At 37.3% G+C, this 6,603-nt stretch overlaps 1 long non-coding RNA gene across 1 annotated transcript; it reads right to left on the bottom strand.

Moving 5' to 3' along the window:
* Positions 1-3,108: 3,108 nt before the first annotated feature.
* On the bottom strand, positions 3,109-6,247 carry LOC107816276 (uncharacterized). Its single transcript, XR_001654906.2, has 4 exons — positions 5,895-6,247; positions 4,301-4,522; positions 3,377-3,438; positions 3,109-3,169 (listed from the first exon to the last, which is right to left on the bottom strand). It is a non-coding gene; the product is annotated as an uncharacterized LOC107816276 (long non-coding RNA).
* Between the last annotated feature and the right edge of the window lie 356 nt (positions 6,248-6,603).

The following is a 6,603-nucleotide window of genomic DNA, read 5'->3' as shown; positions in this document are numbered from 1 at the left end:
GTAAGTTATAAAAAGCTCAGTACATCCTGAATGTACTCAGAGGAGTTTAAGACTAGTAGCATTTAGAAAAGTGGGAATTCTACCTTGGTAGTAGAATAAGGGTGTTATTGTGATAAATGATAAGAGAATGACATTTAGGCCTTCGATGAGTAATGATCCAAAGAGAAGTCATTTCATGAATTGCATGGGATTAGAATACCCCCATAAGATGAATCACGTTGGGATGATATAAAATATGGTTCTTGAAGTTTAGTATCATCCCCTAGGTGGATCAGGCAAATAACTGCAAATGTTCCCGATGAGACATGAGCCCTAGTGTAAAAGTGTTACATAAGAGGTTTCAAGTTATTAGTGGTAGATTATAGATCACCATTAAGGTGAATCAACAATGGACAAAAGTTACAAAGTACGAGATAATATTAGGATATCATGCTTAAGATGAACAGTAATGAGGAAGCATTAAAGGGCTTATCTATATATATATATATATGTATGTATGCGGCGAAATTAGAGGGCCTAATTTCTTGCTATCAAGTCACTTTAGAAGAATGTCTCGAGACCCCGAGGACGTGGAGTTGCGACCGAGTTCCCTCCCTCGGGGCTTGTCGAGGCCTGACTCAAAGAAGACGAAGATCGAGGCTAGAGCAAAACGGGGAATTCCCAAAGCACACGGCTAAGTCTAACAGAGCCGGCCTACTTAGAGCCTGTATCGAGGTGTCACGTCTAGCCGTCCCATCTTCGTGTCTTTACAATTAATGCATTCTGTACTATGTTGTATTTCCCCTCCTATATAAAGGGGATCCTCACCATTTTGTAAGGGGTTGCTGTTGCTCCAACCATTCTACACAAGATCAATAACAACTTTTTCTCTCTCTTCTCTCTACTTACTCGCTCGAGGCGACTCTTTCCATTTATTGCTTTCATACTTGTTCTTCTTTTATTGCTTGATATTGGCCACAAAGAGCCTGGTTGATTATATCCTAACTGTTATTCCCTTCCTGGTTATCCCTGATATCTCGAGCTCGAGCCAAGGCATTGACCTTGAGGCCTTTCATCGATCAGTCCGAGGCCTGGGTAGCAAGCCCCTCGGTTTGATTACTGCCCCGTTTTAGCTTGTATTTCGTGGATTAAACTTCACATATCTAACATCCACCGCTCTAACAACTAGCATAAAAATAGATCACGTATTTTTAGAGTCCCATTTTACAAATTTAATTGTTATTACCATTTTCACGGTAAACAGTTTGGCACCCACCGTGGGGCTAAAAATAATAGTGATTATTTTCTTGTTGGTTTCATTACACAACCCAAGTTATCTTTCACGCTTTTTCTTGTCCAATATCTTTTGATTTCAAGACAAAATGTCTGGCTCTATAAACAGAATCGAGAACGACAACCTCGGAAACCACGGGAAAAACGGTGTGGCTGTTCCAGTCATCGACGCGCCACCGCAGAATCCCGATAACGCGCCCAGACCAATTTTAGCAGACGCGGATTCGCAAGATGCACAGCAGGTCAACAAAACCTCACACAACGACAGGAGCATGTGGCATGCCAACCAACAGGAAGCCCAAAAAATCCCTGCTTGGAAAGAACAAGAAGTTAGTCTTCATATTATTTTCAAAATGTTGCCGGCACAATAGTTGACTATCGCTCAGTTACAATGCCACTCGAAGACTCCCAGCATAGTAGCACTAGAAACAGCTCCCCCAGCTGAACAGGTACCTAGGAGATCGAGCAATAATTGATCGATAACCGACCCTGGCAAAGTAAAAATGCTTGAGGATCTCACCAAAAGGATCGAATCAGGCAAGAAAATGATAGCAGCCAACGATAAGAAGGTCGAGACCTATAACTCTAGGGTCGACCAGACCCCGGGTGCACCCCCAGTCCTCAAGGGTGTGGATTCGAAGGAGTTCATACAAAGGCCATTCCCCAAGGAAGCGGCCCCGAAACCCATTCCAAAGAAGTCTGGAATGATAGAACTCCCAAAGTACAATGGGACCTCAGATCCCAACGAACACATCACTGCCTATACGTGCGCAGTGAAAGGCAATGACACAAAAGACGATGAGATCGAGTCTTTCTTATTGAAGAGGTTCGGAGAAACGCTCTCAAAGGGGGCCATGATGTGGCATCATAGCCTAGCTCCCAACCCCATAAACGCACTTACCATACTGGCGGATTCCTTCATAAAGGCACACGCCAGTGCCATCGAAGCAACGACGAGAAAGCCCGACGCATCCGAGATTAAGCAAAGGGAGAATAAAATGTTGCGAGAATTCTCATCTCGTTCCCAGATGGAACGAATGGAACTACCCCCTGTCTCAAACGAATGGGCGGCGCAGGCCTTCACTCAAAGCCTAAACGAACAAAGCCCGGTGATTTCAAGGCAGTTGAAATAGAACTTGATCAGGTATCCAGCCAAGACCTGGTCGGATGCCCACTTCCAGCACCAGTTGCAAATCAGGGTCGTGGATGACCAGCTACTACGACAAAAAAGGCTTTTAGCGGCAATTATTTTGGTCTTTAACGGCAATAAAAATCGCCGTTAAAACTTTTGCCGGCAATTAGATAATAGTCGGCGTATCCAGCGTCAACAAAGGCTTTACCGGCCATCACGCCAAGTGCTGGTAAACACTCTAATTATTGTCGCTAAAGGTGTATAAATTTTAGCAGCCAATGTTTACCAGCAATTAAATGGCCAGCAAAATTGTTTTAGTATTTCATAGGCTATGCAATTAGCAGCCTATTTTTTGCCATTAAAACCCAATGTTCTACCAGTAAAAGAGGACTTTCTAGTGGTAATTATAATGGCTGGTAGCAAAAATATTTATAATATTTTTATTTTAAAACAAAAAATTAATAATATTTTTATTGTAAAATTGAGAGATTAGTCATGTCTATTTATATTCAATAATAATAATAATAATAATAAGCATGAGAAATTTTATCAAATTCACAACAAACAAAAATAACTATTAATCTATAATTTCAAAAGTGTTTTTTTGAGCAATAATTTATAAAGTGTCAACATGATAAAAAACTAAATTATTTAAATCCTATATTTAGTGTCATTTTGTGTCTAATAACTAGTGTTTGAAATAGCTACAAACTCTTGATCAAAATAAAGTCTTCCAGATGCCAAATTTTGAACATCATGTACGACCTGAAATGATAAAATAAAGTGAATATCAACATGACTAGGTAATAAAATATAGTCCTATTTCTGAGTGATAACTTAATGTAACATTAAAAAAATTATGCACTTTTTACAAACAATCTAATTGCAGTACCCATAAAATTAAGAGCCATGTGATTTTCTAATAGAATTGCTAATAGAATCACTTCTTCATGAAGACCCAAAAATCTTTACCTACTCTCATGAGCTCATCAACACTTTAGACTCCCTATAACGGTGATCCAACCTTTCAGTACCTGCAATTGACCATACAGAAACCAAGACATAAATTTAGTCTCTTGCATAAACTCACAATATGGAAAATTCATAACAAAGAAACCAAAGGTAATCGTGAGAGCAATCCAGGTGAATAACAAAGCGAAACTACTGAAATTTGGTTATATATGCAATACCATGGGGTTTGTTTAATTAATGTTTACATATTGAACAATAAGTTTAATAAAAGTACTTGATGACTTTTATCTACTAACATGATTGATTGCGTAGAACCAATCTACGAAAGAAATTTAAACTATAATAATTCTACACAAGTAACGTGGCCCATGCTCACTTTTATATCAAAAAGATCAAATTCCAATAAATCTGTCTCTGCTCTTCTCAAATGCAGAACATAAATCCTCATTTCTCTTTGTTGTTGGGACCAATTTTGTTTCAGCCATTGTGGTATGCAGACAACATCCCATTGTATGATTAAGACGACAACGACAACAACAACAACAACAACAACAACAACAACAACAACAACAACAACAACAACAACAACAACAACAACAGTAACAACATACTCAATGTAATCCTAAAAGTGAGGTTTGTAGAGTGTGGGGTATATACAAACCTTACCTCTACCACGTATGAGGTAGAGAGGTTATTTCCAATAGAGCTTTGACTCGTTGTATAATTAAGAATTGCAATGGAATGCAAATCTCAAACCCAAATACACATACCAAAATAGAACAAGCTTGTACTACTAGTCCACAACGACATGAAATATTAAATAACATAAAATATGCTCCTCGAGTCTGAATCCCACTAATAACAGGAGCATAACACCAAATTTAAACAAAATAAATAATATAAGAGAAGTGTTGTTGCTCTTACTGGTCAAAATCTCAAATTTGATGATGATCTTCTTCATCTCTATCTTTGTCCTCTCCTTTTCCTTTTTGTCATTTCGATTCATGTAATGATCTCTATGATGACAATCATGATACTTCTCCCTCTCTTTATTTAATTTCCTACCCATGTACTGGTCTCTGCATTCATCCCCGTGCTTAAGCCAAATAAATCTTGTATATTCCATATATGAAATTTCACAATCACCTAGAGAAGTATTCATGAGTTACATCTCATCAAAGCAGATAAAAGATTCAGTTGAACAATTAAAGGCAGTTCAAAGAAATAAACTTCAAATGGACCTCTAAGAGATATATATGCAGCATTCTATCATAAGCTTAATCCCAGCAAAGTTTGCTTCTTTTTCTCTATTTTTTTTATTGTTTGATAAAGATGGCGTACGGACCAGCTTTACACCCTATTATAGCCTACAGGATGACACATGCTGAGTGTTGTGGTAAAATTCGAACCTGAGATCTCAAGGTTTTTCTTTCTCCGTCTCAACTACTCATTTACCTCTTGAAATAACATGAATTAAAAACAAAAAAAAATATATATGCTAGGTGAGAATAAGGATCGTGTCACATAGAGAAACCTAGCACCTGTAATCATCGGGTGCATTTCGAAAGATTTTGGGTTATCTTAACTGGCTTGCCAAGAAAAGACACGAGAAAAAAGTAAAAATTGCATAATGTTCATTTAACAACTGAATAAGTCATGTGATAATGTTAAAACAATAAATTATCTATCAAGAGTATCTGAGATTCCCAAGTTTATCTATAGATGATGGAGTAGATTTCATCTTACAGGAATTACCAAGTACTTAAATGAACCAAATAATCAATCCCATCTAGAAAATAGCATTCGACATTGATGTCCCATGGATCTAACACTTTAAGCAGCTTAAAGCTTTTCTGAATGAGGCTTAAATTACTATATGATTTGGTATGATCATCAATAGAAGCAATGACCAGTAGAGAATATACTCGTTGACCAAAACGATTTGAGGATATACACTAATTCCATTTGGAATAAATGTAGAGCTGCCAATGCAAGTGCGTTTCCAGACACAGAAAATTGGAATAATCAGATCAAGCAAAATAATCACTATACCCATATAAAGTCTATGTGTCAAATGCTTGTAAATAAGAAAAAGGACATGATAATATGATGTTCCTCGGTCATCACATCTTCTGGAACATCTTGTTGGTAAATACAAGACCAAACTAAAATATGCATTTTTCAAAGAAACCTACAAGTTTTGACTAATATTCTAAGAACATTGGAATCAACAACCAAGATATACACTTATAAATTCTCATATTACAAGTGAACATTGAAAGAATAGTAATAACAAATAAGTAAAGAAAAAAGCCCTATTCTTAGAATAATTCAAGTTCCAGGAAAATCTACTTCAATAATTCACACCTGAATTATGCAGCATTTTGAGCAAAATCCCCAATAATATAGAAATTATCAACATATTTGAAATTCTGGAAATCAACATATCAAAAACTAAAGGTCCTCCCATTACAATAGAAAGTACATATTGACAAAAAATAATAATTTGAAAAAACACCTTCCCGGCTTTCTCCATCACTTCCCTCATCTGCTTTTTCCTCTGTAATGCAAAAGGAAAACCAACGGATCGAACTTCCTTGAGAGCAGAAGAAGAGGCGCTACTACCTACTTGGTTTGTGAGAAAGGAATGATAGAGAAAAAGTTCAAATGAGAGTTAGTTAGCATCCATGGTGGCTAATAGCCTTTACGACGGCGAGAAACGGGTGATATGTGGAGATAGATATGAGGGATAGAAAAGATAATCTATGAAATCAATATTTCAAAGAGGGAAAAGTTTGATTTTGATGGAAAAAAAGGAATGGAGGGAATCTAAAAAAATTGGAGGTAAGATAAAATAATGAAAGAGGCTTCATAGTGAGTTGTATGGGTTTTACTGATCATTCATTTCAATTACCATAGAAAATAACTTATGCCCGACAAATATTCATTTACCGATAAATAGCTAGGTTTAAATAATATATTAGCGGCAATTAACGAATCGTCAGTAAATAATTGCCACTAAAAGCCTATTTTCTAGTAGTGAGCTGGGAGCCCCCTCGAGCTCAGTATACCCAAGCAGGCTCCTGGCAAAGAAACCAATGTCAGACAAAGAAAAATACCGCCCGTACGCCACTGATAGGAGGAATGCCCCAAGACGCAATGTACCTCGCAACGATCGAAGAATGGATTGAGGGCAATATCCTTCAGGAATCGTCAACAGAGCCAGA

This window comes from Nicotiana tabacum, chromosome 11 (genome assembly GCF_000715075.1).
Source record: "Nicotiana tabacum cultivar K326 chromosome 11, ASM71507v2, whole genome shotgun sequence".
In the NCBI taxonomy this organism is placed as follows: Eukaryota; Viridiplantae; Streptophyta; class Magnoliopsida; order Solanales; family Solanaceae; genus Nicotiana; species Nicotiana tabacum.
Note: the sequence above shows the minus strand (reverse complement) of the source record. Positions and strands in the feature narration are given on the sequence as shown.